The sequence below is a fragment of the Halyomorpha halys genome, unplaced genomic scaffold, assembly GCF_000696795.3.
Source record: "Halyomorpha halys isolate HHAL.00 unplaced genomic scaffold, Hhal_1.1 Scaffold260.1, whole genome shotgun sequence".
In the NCBI taxonomy this organism is placed as follows: domain Eukaryota; kingdom Metazoa; phylum Arthropoda; class Insecta; order Hemiptera; family Pentatomidae; genus Halyomorpha; species Halyomorpha halys.
In genome coordinates this window covers 436,674-454,313 of record NW_027112780.1, presented here as the reverse complement: position 1 = coordinate 454,313, position 17,640 = coordinate 436,674, and the positions used below count along the sequence as shown (strand labels likewise).

The 17,640-nt window shown below is 33.6% G+C and overlaps 1 protein-coding gene across 4 annotated transcripts in view; it reads left to right on the top strand.

Moving 5' to 3' along the window:
• Nucleotides 1-17,640, top strand: part of LOC106680407 (uncharacterized) — a 79,668-nt gene that overhangs the window by 14,457 nt on the left and 47,571 nt on the right. For 3 of the 4 annotated variants that reach the window (XM_067050550.1, XM_067050551.1, XM_014420102.3), the window contains exon 1: nt 3,155-3,241. The exons of the other annotated variant lie outside the window; for it this stretch is intronic. The gene's annotated coding sequence lies outside the window, so the exon portion shown is untranslated. Of the gene's footprint in view, nt 1-3,154; nt 3,242-17,640 lie in introns of those variants that run through there. 4 annotated transcript variants of the gene reach the window in all.

Below are 17,640 nucleotides of genomic sequence, written 5' to 3'. Positions count from 1 at the left end.
CCAACTGTCCAATAAAGTTGGCAAAATCAAGATATTCACAAGATTTCATTGTTGAAAAACATGGGTATTCGCCTAATGGAATAAAATTTATTGGCAATAATCTAAGATTCTTAATATGTTTTATTTATAAACTTAAAAAAATGATTAATTATTAATAATACTAAATTAATCATGATCTTAATTATTCATTTTTTTTCGGACTTATGAAGTATAACAGCTTAATTTAATTTCTGTTCTCTTAGCTTAGGTATTTTTATATCAACCCCCTTCTTAACGGACACCTCTATATAATATAAGATTACATAATAATAATAAAGGTTTAGTGAACCCGAAGGTTCGTTGCCGTTTTTACCAGTTGCTCTCTATATACATCTATTGAGCGACGCCCCTCCAAACCCAAATTTACTTAATCAGTCTTAACGCAATACTCCCATCTTCGTTTCGGTCAACCCCTAGAACGTTTATTCATCGGTACAGTGTTTATTAACATTATAGGAATCCATTCGTTACTAAATCCTACAACCTTACTTATTCTACCGCCCATATCATTCGTCTCAGTGGTATTAGTTGAATTATATTTGCCGGATGCAGTTTCCTCAATTCTGCGTTGTTTAGCCTTCTAAATTCTTCGATTCATTCATCCTTTTTTGGTTCAAATTTTTAAGTAATATTCAATTTTAAAAAACCTGAAGAGGCGCCACTTACTGTAAGACCTCTGTATAACGCATTCAATAAATTTCGCTGTGGTTGTCGGCTATATAGATGCTTTACTAAATTAAGTTTTGGGGTATTGCTTAATGATGCTTCTCAAAAGAAGTTCTGCCCGCCGGTTCCCAGTCTGTCATGAAAACCTCTTTGCACTGAGTATTTTTCTGAAGGTTAGACCATGTGGAGGCTTTTCTCCATTTTTCTGATGTTCCCGAACATATCACACACACATCTAAAGAAATATAAAGCAGAAAGCTGATCGTATATTTCTTGAGCTCAATTAATTAGAGATTACTGACATCAAGATGGCAACAAAATCGATCTCTTTCAGAATCTCATAGAACTAGAAATGATCCTCTGCATTTATTTGGATCATCGGAATACTCTGGATGTCGAACGTTCACGATGCAAGTCACCCGTTAGTGAACACATTCAGAGAGTGAGTGAGCAGTGACTCAAGAAAAAGTTAATCATGACCTCCATTCCAAGGTCATCACATTATGTTGAGCCAGAAGTTGGCTCTTATTAGTAAATAATGAAAAAGAATAAGCTCTTAGCGGTGAATGATTCATTCTGATCAATTTTCCTGTATTATAATTAAGCCAGGCAAGTCTCACTGGTAAAATATTATTACCAATATTCTGAACCTGTTTGGAAATGGTTAATATATAAATGTGTTAATAAATAAAAAATATATTTAAAAGTTTGTTTTTTAAAAATATTTTTTAGGACTTTGAATGACATCAATTGAATTGACCAAATTAAAAAGCCTTGCTAGAGAATTTTTATATAATATAATTTGTATTCCACATTGGCTACCAGCGGAACACAACTTATAAGACTGATTACAAATGAAGAACCAGCCGAGTTAATTTAGATAAGCTGTTGGCAATACCTCCGGTACCATATATATAATTCATAATGGTTTAAGTTATACAGATCTAACTTAAGCTAATATAAATGTTTGTCCCATGTTTCTTTTATATTTTTACCATATGGTTGTTATTTATCCTCTATTTTTCTTTAGTGTTTAATAAATCATCTTAAGAAAAATATTTTCTAACTATATTTGGTAACAGCTCGTTCTCCCATATTCCTATGTACAAAATCATGTAATAGTGTAATTTTTGGAAATTCATTTAATTGAATTCAATGAAAAATTAATTTTTATAATTTTAATCATCAATTAGAAAGATGAGTTCCTGGAAGATATAGGTTTTTATTTAATGAGCTTTCAAGTTTTCAACTATGCCTAGATCCTTGTGTTGAACTCTATCCCTCATGTTAAGCATCCCAAAAAAGAAGAGATCATAAGTAGGAAAAACAATGGATTATGGAGGGTATAGGCTCGTAAAAGAGACCCCCTAACTATAACGTTACAAATAAATAAAAAAATCAAGATAAAATAAATAGATACAAATAGTAATTATAAATAAGAGAGTTAAGTAAAGTAAATAACAAAAATAACGACATTCGTAGACCTAACAAAACTAACAATTGAAAAAACCCAAGTTAATTTAAATATAGGACGAAGAGAAAAAATAAATAAAAGTTGATAATAAGAATATTTATAACAGGATGTCCTGCAGCCGCCTGAGCTTCAGTTCTCAGGTTGAGGTTGGATTACCCATTAACTGTCGGTAACTGGGAGTGGAACTTCATGAACCGTTTTTTGATGTAATACTCCATTGACTTCATTTGCAATTCCCGGTGCAATTTGCTATTTCTTACCAGCCAAAGAGTATTCTACTACGATTCTTAGGACTTTATTTTGAAAAGATTGTGATTTTTTCCTTTTCCTAAACGATGCCACTCCCCAGACTTCACAGCCGTACATCAGCAGTGGCCTGAGAATTGTTTTCAAAATAAGAACAGTAGTTTCTGGTTTAATTTTGATTTTCTATTGCTAATCTTGCCTAGTTTTAAGTTAGTTTGATGTTGATGAAGTGATTCCAGATAAGGCAGCGATCGAGGTGAATTGAGAGCATCATAAATCACTTTTTTCCAATTTGGTTTTTAGATATTTTCCAAAACAAACAGTGTTATTGGGCGTTATGCTGGAAAAATGTATATTTCACCCAATGGAAGCTGAATCTGATCCCTAAAATCTGTATATTTATCTTGTTCATCTATTGCAAATGTATTTTGGAAAAAATATATATAAACAAATAATTAAGCGGGATCCCCCAACTCTACGACTGATAGGAAAGTACTGGACTATTTGAATAGATTCAAGGCTGTCGTGAGCGCTATATTCTAACTACCGCCCAAAACCTTCTTTTTTCTTATCTCAGACAAAAAATGAAGAACACCTAACCAAATTAGAAATCAATAAAAGGTCATTTCTGTTCTCCGAAATGGGAATTAGCAAGCCCTCTCCTCGGGGCCTCAAATTGATTCAAGGGCGGGAAGGGGTTGGAGTCACCATGGTTACGTATTTACCAACAAAGGGAGCTAGGTCACGTCCCAGTTGGGAGCCAGGACGGCTCGGTCCGCGGCTGCCCCACCGTCGACCATGGACTCTCCGCGGCATGTATGTACCATCTTCCAAGCACCATGCACCATGTACCATCTACCATATCCTAATAAAACCTGGATTTGCACTCCTTCACCACACTATGATACCAAGGCGTCTCTGGTAGCAATGATACTCCTTACACTCATTTTGCTAAATGTTTTGATTATAGACTGAATGTTTTGCAAATAGGATAATTTTAATTTTTAAAATTTATGGTATGTTTCTTCTTATCCGTCTGGTACGCAAAAATTTACTAACCATTGTATGATGCTGACAAAATATATACATTAACAAATATTGTTTTCTGTATAGCATAACATCCAATACTATGCATTTTTCTTGTTTTAAATCTCAGTCCTCACTCACCAAGAATTCTTTAGAAACTGCTTATAAATATTTTCTAAGATTTATATTTATCACCTCCCTAACACTAACTTTTTCATTAAACAAGTTTAACAATTGAATTTCACCTGAGATGTTTCATATGAAAAATTGGCAGGGAACAAAAGCTCTTTCACACCTAAATACAGTTTTACCCACCTTGGAATAATGGACCTATTGAGGAACTACAAAGGAGGTTATACAATAGACACTGTTTCCGATTGATCTGCCAACTCAGGCGAGGGATTCCCGCTTAAAATAATGCGTTTTGAATAATGAAATGATGTGTATGAAGTTCTATATTGTTTTGATGTCTCAATATGTGTTTACCATTTTATTTCAATATTTTTTCACAAAAGTGGAAATAAATTTTAAATCTATCATATATTATTGATTGATCTCTTGAATAAAGTATTTTACAAACTATTTAAATTCAGTGAGAATCAATAAATGGTACAAAAGTTGGGTTATTCTTTATATGAGGAAATAATAGATTATTTTATCAGAAAGTAGCATCAATCAGATAATGAATGAATGGTCAGAAATATTGAAAAAGTGCTTTTTTTTGCATTCTAATTGTGCACGGCTAAATATTTAAACTTTACTCATAAATTTTCTTGTTTTTGTAAAAGTGACATTTAACAGAGAGCAGGAATCTTATCAAAAAATAAATGTAAAAAAAAAACATGGATACATTCTCGTAACTGCATTTAAATATGAAACTTTAGCCACAAAAACATTTTTATATGTATATCAGTTCTCAATGAATAGAGAGTTAGTAGTCTTGAGGTCATAGGCTCTGGTTCAAAACCTCCATGACCCACGAACCTTGGTAGAAAATTAGAAGACTTTGTCGGAGTGAGTACTGCGGCTTAGCAGATGATCCTTAAATCTTTTAACCATGACTGATTTGAAGCAGGTCATATTTCACGTGGTTGTTGGATAGTGCTGACTTCACTGAGTTCAACAATAATGTTAAGACCAAAATCAAGCTTCTGTGATTTTTATTTTTCCGGTTTGCTTTACAGACCTTGTAGATCTTTGGCATCCCAAACCAGCCTTCTCCACGCCTTCCTATCTTGGATTACTGCTTTGTTGATTCTGATCCATCCGGTTTTTGGCCGCCTACGCGATCTCTTGTCAATTATACTGTTGTGTAGAGGCGTCCTGATAGATTGCTTCGAGCCGCATGCCCCCCCACCCATATTAACCTACTTGACTTCATATCATCAGATATTGACTGACCAGACTCTGAGGGCCGTTATGATCCCAAATCGCACCTGAATTAATACGGAGGACTTTTTCAACGTTATTCAAATTATACATTTACTCAGCCATATCGGTTAAGGCTTGTTTAAATTCAACAATATTTGCTGTGTTTGAAGATTTGCGGGAAAATGGAACGGAATATCGAAAAAACTAATAAGCAAAGTTGTTTTAGAATTTTTCGTAAGAATTTGTTATTCAATAATTTGTTTCCTCGATCTGCCATAAAGACTCCAATGCTTTTCAACATGATGGAGCTTCAATTAATACATTCTTTAATTTATGACGGATATTGAGATGTGAATTCGTGTTTTTAATTTTTAAAATTAAAATTTTATTTCCTCTAAGAATCCATAAAAAAATAAATAAAATATTCTATTCCATTGGAGACCTAACCAGAGTTAGGTGAGTTGGAGATGTCTTGGGTAAGGTTAGAAAACATTGGATATCACATTTTACTGTTATGATCCAGTGAAAATTCAAAAATTGTAAAAGTTAAGAGGAGGGGGTGAACTGGAATACCCTGTCAATCCAAATACTTTTAGCGTGTGCCTAAGCAGTAGTAGTAGATAAAAGTGATCCTGGATCATTTTTATGCTCATCTCCTGCTTACCTTAAACTTGGGGTTATAGTGCTATTCTCGAAATATAGCTGTACCAAAACGCGGTTGCACCTACGTAAGCGTACATGAAATTTAATAAATGTGCAACTGGATCATTTCCAACTTTCATCCTATGGGCCAAAACGTTTTCGAAATACAAGTGTTTGACACAGTAGCGAAAGTAATGGATAGAATTCGTGGAAGCAGCATTTGCAGGAATAAAAATACTTAAATAAACTAAAACACATTAAATTGGATATACAACTTAACCCTTATCGGTCTATATGTCACCTCTCAGTACTTTTTCACTGCGGTCGTAAGTCACGTAGGGATGAAGGCGAAACATATCGAAACTCGCAACAATTTTAAGTTTTTGGGCGAATTTGTTTCTGGTTTCCGTGGTGGATTCATTTTTGGTACACGAAGAGGATTATTTTTTGATACCCGGGGCTGATACAATTTGAAGTTTTTCGGCGAATATATAAGAACAATGTTTACCTCAAATTGTCATTACATTTGGAAATGTTGATATGTAGCGACTATTCATTGTCAATACATATGGCAGTTAAACGTGGTATTTAATGTGACTGTTAGTCCACTGATATTACTTGTACTATTAATGATCATACTAGATCCAGTATGACATATATCAATCAAATATCTATCAAGTAACTATCAAATAGCTACGCCATGGTAGTTTTAACAGTTTTGCCGCAACAACGAAAACTGTACGATAGTTCACTGTCAACGCGTGTACATGTGATAATTAACATGACATCTTCTTCATTGACATTACTTGTAATATCAACTATCACGCCAGAGCTAGTGCGACAGTACAATCATGTCCGTAACAGTTATAAAGTTACAGTTAAAACGATTCTCCAAGAGCGGGTGAAGTGACAAATATTTTCCAAGCACTGAGAAGAATCGGCAGGACTCCTTATTAGTCAAGTATCCATAATAGAGCAATCGGCATCTCCAGTTATATATCATTGCCATTTCTAAATAAATAATTATTTGAATCATGTGTATGTTTATTAATTTCTTAATTATATGTTATTCTAACAATAATAATTTTTGTTCATATTTACTGGAACTAGCTAAAACCTAATGAGAATGACGTATAGAAAGATAATGACTAATAAGGGTTAATCTGGCAAAACAAAACGTGATACAATACATGATGATATCTTCGCCAGTAAAAAATTTGCTTATACATGAAAATCTCTGCCCTAGTCATAAACAATAGTCATAAAACAATGATTTTTTTCCAAATTTGACAAAGCTGAGATATAGACCATGAGTCTGGTGCTGGGAAATAAGTTCTCCCAGAGAAAAATTCGTAAGATAAAAAAAAGCTAAAGCATCAAATTCCCTATCTTTTCAGTAACAGCTTTTTTAAATTTGGTTAATTTCACCTTTTCAAATTGGCGGTTGCCACACCTCAGGTTATTGGTATATGAAGGTACTTCACGACTCTTCAACGGTATACCACATAAGGGTTATTTTTGCCTTTAGTATATCAAATAATCATTTAGAAATATGAAATTAGTAAATAGAAAACATATAAAAGATAATATGAATAAATAACAGTACACTTAAGTTTGATTAAAAATTAATTGATTTATATGATTTAAATTTATAAAAACTGTTAATAGAAAGGATGTTTGTAATAGGAATGATACCGTAGCGTTGCATACGAAACTGGTCGCTAGATTAAGTCATTTGAAAATATACTAGTCAATTATTCCAATTACCCGCCGATACCAATAATTACCCGCTTTTTCAATTACCTATGTCTACATTTTATTTCCCGCTTCTCTCATCACTTAATTTTATTAATTCTATTTTGTAAAACTATTCATTGTATGTGTAAAATTATTTTGTTTATACTTTCTTTTATATTTTTTATTTTTCTATACTTACTGTGGTTGTTATCCTGTTTTGTTTTTAGCCCTGAAGAAGGCTAGAAACTCTAGCCGAAACGTCGGCACATTAAAATAAGTTAGTCATACTTATTTGTGTTTCATTGACCGCACCCCCAACCATCTTCTCCTCATATACTAGTCAATAATACGAGTAGTAAGTTTCCATAAAAAAGTTTATAATATAAGGATCTTCACAGAAACACTAGAAATTTGTTAAGCCTATTGTACACATCTTTTCTATTGTAAACAGTTTTTATCAATTTAAATCACGTAAATCAATTCATTTTTACTTTCACTTACCAATAAACTATGGTTAATAAAAGTATGGCTTTTTTTTTTTTAATCAACAATATTATTTTCGAACATTATTATTTAATTAAATATCATAAATACAAATAATTGTAAAAGAAATATTAAAAGTTTACAAAATTAAAATAATAAGAAAAAATCCTTAAATCCTTTTTAGACAGTCAAAAAAGTCTTGGGACAGTTTTAGTTACGTAGGTTACTAATATTTGGGCATCATACTATTGGCTATTGTAATAAATAAACCGTTTTATGGACTGGAAATAAGGCTCTATTAAATTAATAATTGAACTTATTGAAAGGTTAACACAAAAATAAAGTAGAACAAATTAAAACATATGGTAGTACTACTAACAAAATAATAAGAAAAATAAAACACATATGATACTATTAGGTATTAAGATATTTCATCACATTCTCCCCCTGTTCATTTAAGTACATAGTCTTTCATAAATAATGGAGGCTCCCTGGTTCTAGTTGACCTTAGTACCAGTTGAGGGCTGGGTTGGAACTCCTTCTTCAACGACTGGTTCTTTTTGATTCTTTAATGATTCCATCCAATTCTGGGTGTCGCTGGTGCTTGAGTTCCTGATCGATGAGTCCAATCTAGATACTTCGTAGGTATCAGAAGGATTGAGGGAGTTTTCAGTGACTGGAAATTCTTCAAAATTCTCTTCCACTAGATTCCTATCAATCATTCCCGCTGGAGCAAGATGCCTAAGGTTTACAGGAGCCTCTTTGTCATTAGATAGTTGTACTAGGGCATAATCAAGGTTAGATTCTAATAAAGTTACTTCTTGCACACAAGGATCATATTTGTTCTGCCGGACATGATTCCTCATCAGAACTTTCCCAGGAGTTATCAGCCACTGAGAAAGAGAAACGCTTTAACTGGATTTTCTCTTATGGAAGAATAGACGTTCATGAGGAGTAGTGTTTGTAGCCGTGCAAAGCAGAAAGCGGATAGAGTGTAACGCTTCCGGCAATACCTCTTCCCATTGTGATGCCATAAGACCTTTGGATTTTAAGACCAGGGAAATAGTTTTCCATATTATACCATTGTAGTGCTCAACTTGTCCATTGCCACATGGATTATATGGTTTGGTTAGACTGGTTGCAATGAAGAAAATTCTGAAGTTCTTTGGATAAGAAAGGAACATCTTTCTCTATCTATGTGAATGTATAATGGATATTCAAAGAGGTTAAAGGTGATCTGGTTTAAGGCCTGAGTAACTATAGTGGATGTTAAGTTAGTGCAAGGTATGGCGAAAGGGAACCTTCAAAATTTGTCGACTACCGTTAGTAAATATTTCCGAGGAGTGTCAGTAATGGGCCTTTAAAATTAACACTGAGCCTTTCAAATGGACTTGTTGCTTTAATGAGGGTGTTCTGTTTGTAATAGAAACGAGGTTTTATTTCTGAACATGTTTTGCATGGTGAAATAACTGCTAATTTCATCAATTGTATTGGGTAGATACTGGCTTTTCACCCAGTAAGCCATCCATGTAATACCAGGGTGACAGAGAGAGCTGTGAAGACGAACTAACCGGTCAATGGTATGTAATGAGCTGCAAGTTCTAGAGAAAGCATCTACAGCAATATTGTCTTTGCCAGGTCGATAGATGATGTCATAGTTCTAAGAAGCTAGTTCTAAACACCATCTTGTAAATTTTTAATTTCCGGGATGCCGAACATCAAACATATAAGTAATGGATTTTTGAACTGTCATTATTTGAAATTTTCATCCCACCAGGTAATGCCTCCATTTCCTAAGTGCTTCAACTATGGAATAGGCTTCCTTCTCAACTGCCGAATGATTCTGTTCGCTATTAGCAAGTGTTCTTGAGAAGAAAGCGCCAGGTCGTTTATTTTGTGTCAGAATAGCTGCAATTGCAACACTAATTTCTACGCAGAATGGAATATCACCTTCAATATTTACGACGAAGGATTTAAGTATGAAGTTCTGTCTTGGGATGCTGCTTCTCTTTCGCATCTTTGTTGATTCTGTCTATCCATTTGGTTTTTGGCCTCGCACGTGGTATTCTGCTCAAGCAGTTCACTGTTAGTTCTTCTCCTCCATGTGGCAAGGCTCTGATCTCAAATCGCTCCTGTAATTGTACGAAGGCATTTTCTTTCAAATTTCCGATTCTGCTTTCTAGGGTACCTTTTAGAGCCCAGGTCTCACGGCCGTACACCAGAGCTAGCTTTACCATGGTATTTTGCATCCTTAGCTTAAGATTTTGCGCTTGCTATGTCTCTGCGCTGGTCTTTCTCAGTTGATCACTTATTGAGGTTATTGGGGAGCTGAAGTATTTAAAACTGTTTTCTTTCGGAAACGATTTGCCATCCATGAAGACCATGACATGAGGGTGATTTTTCGGTTTACAATCATATACTTTATATATATATACATACATATTAATTTTTTTAAAAATATATAAGAGGGAAAAAAGTAAAATTATTTAGTTATGCAATTCAAGCTTTATTTGCTATAAAAAAAGATAATTAAATTATAATATAAAGGGCTTAGTTATCGAAAAATGGGGAATAAATTAGAAAAAAAGTTTCAGTACTGTTCGGGATATTGTTATAAAGTCCGGAAGATTGGTTCGATTTTGAACAAACCTCGTTCAGAACGGCTATCAAAATTTAGTGAACATACAACGGATTGTAGAGCGAAATCCCCCTACATCAGACGTCAGGATTGCAGAAGAGGTAGCATCAACTTCTAACATACCTTCAGTTTACAAACAATAACAAATATTATTCATAAATACAATTATTATGGTAGGATTAAGGAAAAAAACTCTTTATTACCAAAAAAAACTTTTTATTACCGAAAAAAACATCTCGAGTTTTATTTTATAGCAACAGAATCATTTGTATTTGTATTCAATATAATATTTTCGACCCTGATGGTGGGAAGTAGTTGAGGTAAATATCCCGTAATATAATTCTCACTGTGAAACATGAAGGTGGAGGTGTCCAAGTTTGGAATAGCGTGTCGCGGAATGGTACAGGAAACTTGGCCTTTATTGACGGCATTATGAATGCTGAAACATATGTCGACATTTTTCGGCTTAATTGGGAAGTCGTGCCGAAAAGCTGAGGATCAAAAATACTTTTATCCTTCAACAAAACGTGAGGGTAGGTTTTGTACAAAGTTCAGAAGAAACTTAAAACGGGATTACAGTCTCCGAACACTTATGCTATAAAACATTTAAGGTATCAATTGGGCCTGAAAATAAAAAAAAATTAACAAAAATTGACTGTAATAGCTGTGATAAAATATCTTAATATCTTAATACCTAATATATCCTAATTCTTTTGTCAGTAGTACTAGCAAATGTTGTGATTTGCTCTACTTTATTTTTGTGTTAACTTTTCAGTTAGTTTAATTATGACATTAATAAAGCCTTATTTCTAGTTCATAAAAAGGTTTATTTATTACAATTTATTAAATTCATAAGTGCAATTGTTAATATAACACAGTGGAGAAATATTTCAAGCCTGAAAGATTTGAAGTGGATCATTCACTTTGCACCTCTCAATGGAATCACTGGAAGAAAGCATTCGAAGTCTTTACTAATTCTATCAAGGCTTCTGAAGCAGATACGTTATTACTATATACAATCATGTTAGTCATACTATATACGAGCTCATTAGTGAATGTGCATCATACGAGGCTGCTATTACCAAATTCAAAGTCACTCTATGTCAAACCTTAAAATGAATTATAGTCCAGCCATAAATTAATGAGTAGACATCAACAATCAGGTGAAAATGTCGATCAATTCTTACTAACCGTGCAACGTTTTAGTACTATTTGTGGATTCAAAGCTGTTACAGCTAACATTTATAGAGCTGAATACATCAGAGATCCATTTATTAATATTCAAGTAATATTCGGCAACGACTTTTAGAAAATTTTACTCTTAGTCTTGATGAGGCATTTGCTAAAGCTCAATCATTTTCTGAGTCGTATATTAAAAATCAATCATTAATTGTATCGTCTGACTGCTCTTCTGGAGAAACTAATTGGTCGAATCTTCAGCTATTAACTGCAGCCATAAATTCGAAATGCTTCTTTTGTAGATTTAATCGGTACCCACGAGCTTCTTGTCCAGTTCTCAATGCCACTTGCAAACTTTGTGGTAAGAAAGGTCATTATTGCAAAGGTCTTCATGCATTTAGGTCTTCTAAACAGAAATACCGCCTTGCTGTTTCATCTTTAAACCCTGAATCCCTTAAAAAAAAATGGGAAATGGCCAACAATTGCTTGCATTCCTGCCAAACCACTATCTACAATAGAAAATAGTCACCCTAAACTAAATCTAGTCACGAACTCAGCTGCTACACCGCCTAGTCTTTCTAAAACTATCATAAAAGTGAAAATAAATGGAAATGGAAAATAAAACTTCCGGCAGAAGGGCTCAGAGTTCAGAAAGCTATATTAGTGACAGTTTTGTTTCAACGTACAAATTAAAACAATACCCAACTACCTCAGAATTCACTATGGCTTTTTTCTCCTTTGCTATGTCAATGAATGCATTCTGTTCTGTAGATTTGCAAATCTTTGATAATAAATATTGTAACACGGAGTTGAGACTGTTGTGCTGATGTTATTCTAGGCCACGATATTCTTGAGCAACATTCGAGTTTATCAATTACATTTGGGGATAACAAACCCTATTTGCAAATCAGTAGTAGCCTTGAGAGTGCAAATGTGGGCCCTGGTTCGTTCTTTGAGCACTTAATGCCAAATTGTAAACCAATTGCTATTAAATCCAAACGAGATTCCGATGAAGATTAAAAGTATATCCAGTCTTATATATTGGAAAATTACTCTTTGATGGTGCAATCGAAGAAAGCAACTCATCTTGGAGAGCGCAGGTTCTAGTAGTTAGTGTTACTGATAGAAAACGGATTCTTATTGACTATTCACAAACCACTAATAAATAAACTTTCTTAGATGCATACCCAATCCCCTCTATAGAGTAAATTGCCTCAAGGGTGGCTAAATATAATATTCACAGCCCTATTGATCTCAAAAGCGCTTATTATCAGATCCTAATCCAAAAAGAGGACCGCCTTTGAGACTGCTGGGAAACTGACAATTTCTAAGGGACCAATAGAGTCTCGGCCAATGAGATCATAACAAAAGAAGGTTTAAAGGGGGTTAACGTTTATTTGGATGATGTGACAGTCAGTGGTAAAGACCAAGCCAAGCATGACTTAAAAAGTTAGTCTAGAAAAGTTTAAAAATGTTTGTAAAAAATATAACTTAACTATTTAAAAAAAAAATCACATTTCAATTTAAGATCTATAAAATTTCTAGGATACCATTTCGAGAACAACATGCTAAAACCAGACCCTGACAGACTGACGCCGTTGATTGATTTCTCTATACCGAAAAACAAAGCATCTTTACAGTGAGCTTAATATTCTAAATGGGTTCCAAAGTTTTCTGATAAGATACATAGATTGATATATTGTAAGACATTCCCAATGGATGCACAATCAATCCAAGATTTCAACAGCTTACGGAACTTCATACTTAAATCCTTCGTCATAAATATTGAAGATGATAGTCCATTCTGCGTAAAAATTAGTGTTAGAATAGCTGCGATTGCTACACTAATTGGGAATGTCACACAATATATCAATCTATGTATCTTATCAGAAAACTTTGGAATCCATTTAGAATAGTGAGCAAACATCTCAACAGCTCACTGTAAAAACAAGGCAACGATCCCCGTAAAAGAAAGAAAGCCACCTACAGCCCTTATCTCACACCTGGACAAATGCAACGACCTCTGTCAAAGAAGGAAGCCGCCTTAATTTGAAAATGAAAGGAAAGAAATAGACGACTTTCGCCAAAGGACATTGGACCTTCCCACTCCCTCTGAAGGGTAAGTAAAAGAGTGAGAGCATAGGAGGGTCAATGAGAAGAACGGAGATCGGAGGTGGGGAGAAATTAGAAGTAGAGGGGAGAGAAGAAGTAAAAAGAGCAGGAGAGGAAAGGAAAGAGGTACAGTTGACACGCACAGTCTGGGGAGAGGAGAGTCCTTGGAGAGAATGCTTGAGGAGAGGACTTGAAGACCGTTGTAAGATGGTTGGCGACAGTCCTGGGAGAGGACAGTTGGCAAGAGTCTTGTCAGGGAAGAGTGTTGGCAGACCGTTCCGCAGGAAACGGTTGAGAGGCAGAGGAAGGACGGCGGAGAGTGGCTGACGAGTTGGAGGCCAAAGGAGGAAGTCACACACCGCAAGGATTCAGCAGCGGCCAACGGCAAAGGGCGGAATGACCCCATATCTGCCCCGCTACTACTCCCAAGATTGACAAACGTACCAAAACAAGTAAGTCCTTTTCCGTTGTAATTTGAATGGCAATAATAACTTAGGCAGTATAAATATCAAAGATCCCAACTGGTACTTCTCAATTCATAATATAACAATTAAAGTATAAGGAAACAGGTCTACCATGCTCTCTCATAATATTATTCTTACTGATGTATATATGATTGTAAATATAAACTATGTAACAAAGACTTTATTTTATAATTAAGAATCCCTGCATGCCACCTCATATATAATAGCATAGTAAATTGGTGAACACGATACCGTTGGAGAAGAACACCAATGATTAATTACAGATATTTATATCTAGCATACCATGGCGAGGGGGTCTATGGTATCTAGTGTTTGAATTAAATATAGCGCATACTTTTCCAGTCTGTTCCCATCAGGAACCGATAGAGATACATAATACAAATACATAAATACATAGAATATAAATATATAACTATAAATACATGAAAATATGAATAAATTAAATATAATACGTGTACGGGGAGCCCCTAGTCGGGCTTAGAACACCCGAAGCCTCACCGTACACGGTAATACATATACATATATTATTTATTTACATTATACAATATATAATGTACATTTTTTTGGTAATATCTGGAGGAAATGGCATTCTCTTACAGCACCCCTGGCATATGCTTGGAGTAGTCTGGGTTGCCAAAGCCAGTTTGTAGGCTCTTGTTTGTAACATAATATGGAGTATTGATTATTGCTGCAGGATCATTAGGCTGATAGAGTTGGACACGCTTGGTGTTCGAAAATTTAGCAGTCCCCACAATTTAAATTCGTAGGGCTAAATACGTTACAGTATGGTCATGTAGATTAATAGTTTTTCCCAATTGAAATATAAGATGTCCTGTCCAATCTATGTAGCTTGCCTAAACGCTGTTTAAGCTCTTGTTTAAGAGAAAAATAGAAATGTTTTTAATTATCATCGTGTTAATTATTTTCTGAATAAACGATTTTCCGAATTAAATAGTTTTTCTGGGAGCTTGGATCCTTAAAGACAGGTTACATTGAAGGGACCACGTCACCTCCTAGTCAAATTTCCAAGAACTATTTTTCATTGATTATTCCTGAAGCCAACCCGTCAGTGCCAATCAAGGTCGCGTGAACTTTTCCGAAACTAATCTTGTTCAGAACTTAAAGGAGAAAGTTTCTTTTAGTAGCTTGTAAAGTTATTCGTGTTTTCGAAAGGAAATTGATAATGTAGTCATTAAATTAAACAAAAAAATTAGATATATAAATCAATGAAATGAATCAACAAGTTTTATTTAAAATTAAGAACAAATTATTCTTATTAAATCTTATTATTATAATCTACACTTATAGTATAATATGAAAATGATTGTTTTCATAAAGTATTTATAGGACATATTCTTGCTATTTTGTGTTTATTGTTTATTTTCGATTATATCCAAAATTTAACGAAAATAATTAGGAAATTCTGATTTAATATTGCAAGTTTACTAATAAGTTTTTAAACTTCCAATTTTAACTCTATTTACTTTTTCCTGATACATATTTTTTAAAGATTAATTGTCCTCCATTTTTTATTAAAATGGATGCAATATATATATAGTCTAATTTAGTTCAGTAATTTTGGAAAAATGATAGAGTAGGAATAGAATGTGACACAAGGAATGTCTATTATGAAATGTTGAATGTTGACTATTTTAATCATATTTTAGAAGTCATGCCTGTTAATTAGTGAAATCCATGCATAAAATAAGTACTTTTGAGACAAAAATAAATAAGATAAAAACTGAGCCATTACAAAAATGATGTTGGATATTAAAGTCTTAGCAAATGAAATAAATTGATTATTTATTGATTTAACATATAAGTAGATGAACATATTTTGGATTTAATGATATTGTATTTTAGACAGGAAAACTCAGTTTTTAACTTCTGAAAACTCATAATTTAAGGTTTAGAAAAATTAAATAATAAGATGTGATGTAAAACTTAACTTTTCCCTAAAATGTCAAATAACGTTTTCTACTATACATGTTTTAAATTATATAGTACACCTGCATCAATTATTATCAAATTTTGCAAAACCTAATTAATCAATTAATTAATTATTATGTTTTAGTTAGTGAATCATTACTTGTTGATTCAGTTGAATAATTATTTTAAACAATGGTATTATTTTTGTTTAACCCTTAGGTGTATCTAAGGGACCCAACTATACCGAAGTTCAGTTGTCATACTTATTAGCGTTCTAAACTAATTTCTTTTTGATTTTTTTGGATATATTAATACAAGATATTTTATTATCTATTTTTAGTGAATCTATTGTTATGAAACATGCATATGATAAAGAAATGATACATTTAGTTCATTGGACATTGACGTACTCAGTGAGGATGGTTTTTTCCGCTGCATCTTCTACAGCCTTATCTTAATTTGTTAAAAATTAATCCGGAGAACAAACAGAAATCATTTTCGAAAACACAAGTCACCCACGAACAGTTCCTGATTGTTTCTGAGCGGCAACTGGCGTGGAATGTTTTCATAGAAGAAGGATTAATTTCGATTTACTGTCAATGAACTAAAACCCTAACCATTTAAAAGTTATCCTACAAAAAATGTAATTACTAAAAAATAACAGTAAATGTTTGCATCTGTAGCAGTGAATTCATTTGCACAGTTGCCTGCCTGAGCTAATATAAAAGGAAACTAAATGAAATATGGAACTATTCAAGAAGTTTTAATTGTTTTTAATAATTCACTTTGGAACCCGGTTTATCAACATGTGCTCGCACCATATTTTTTATTTAATATGGTTCCTATTAAAGCCTATTTTAATAATAATAATAAATCGCTTTAGCCATTCCTCGTGTAAGTGTACCTGAGTAGCAGATTTCAGATACTTAAACTCCAACAGCTTGATTTTTCGCTTAATAATGTAATCAAGCATTTCTTTACATGTACATTTATAAATCTCAATCAAATAAAATAATCTTGAATAGTAATATATTTTGTACGTTTACGTAAAATCTAATCGTTTTATATAAATGTATAAGGGTTTTTGTTTACACTCCCACCTAACAGGTATTTTTCATTTTTTTCTTTTTTCCTTACTCCCTCTCGTATTACAAATTTTATGGTATTATCGCATTATTTCCGAATCAGTTTATATTATCATTTATTTTAATTATTCTTTTTATATTACAAAATCCTGTTTTATAAACTCTTATTATTCTCAAAGATGGTTTTTGTTCTCTTTTGACCGCACCAAAACAGAACGAAAATAGTTAACAAATATTTATTAGCCGACGTTTCACCCCACTTCTATAACAGGCTGCCCCCGATGGGTACGCCCCCCCGATGGGTACGACCCCGATAGGTACGCCCCCCGATGGGTACGCCCCCCCGATGGGTACGGCCCCCCCGATGGGTACGCTCATGCATAAATATGTAATGTTGAGGTTCATCAGTCTCGAAAGCACTAAACTTGAACAGCCCTGATAAAGCCCTACAAAGTGGGGTGAAACGTTGGCAAATAAATAGTTGTTTCCATCTTAATTATAATTTAAAATTACACGGTCAATTATATA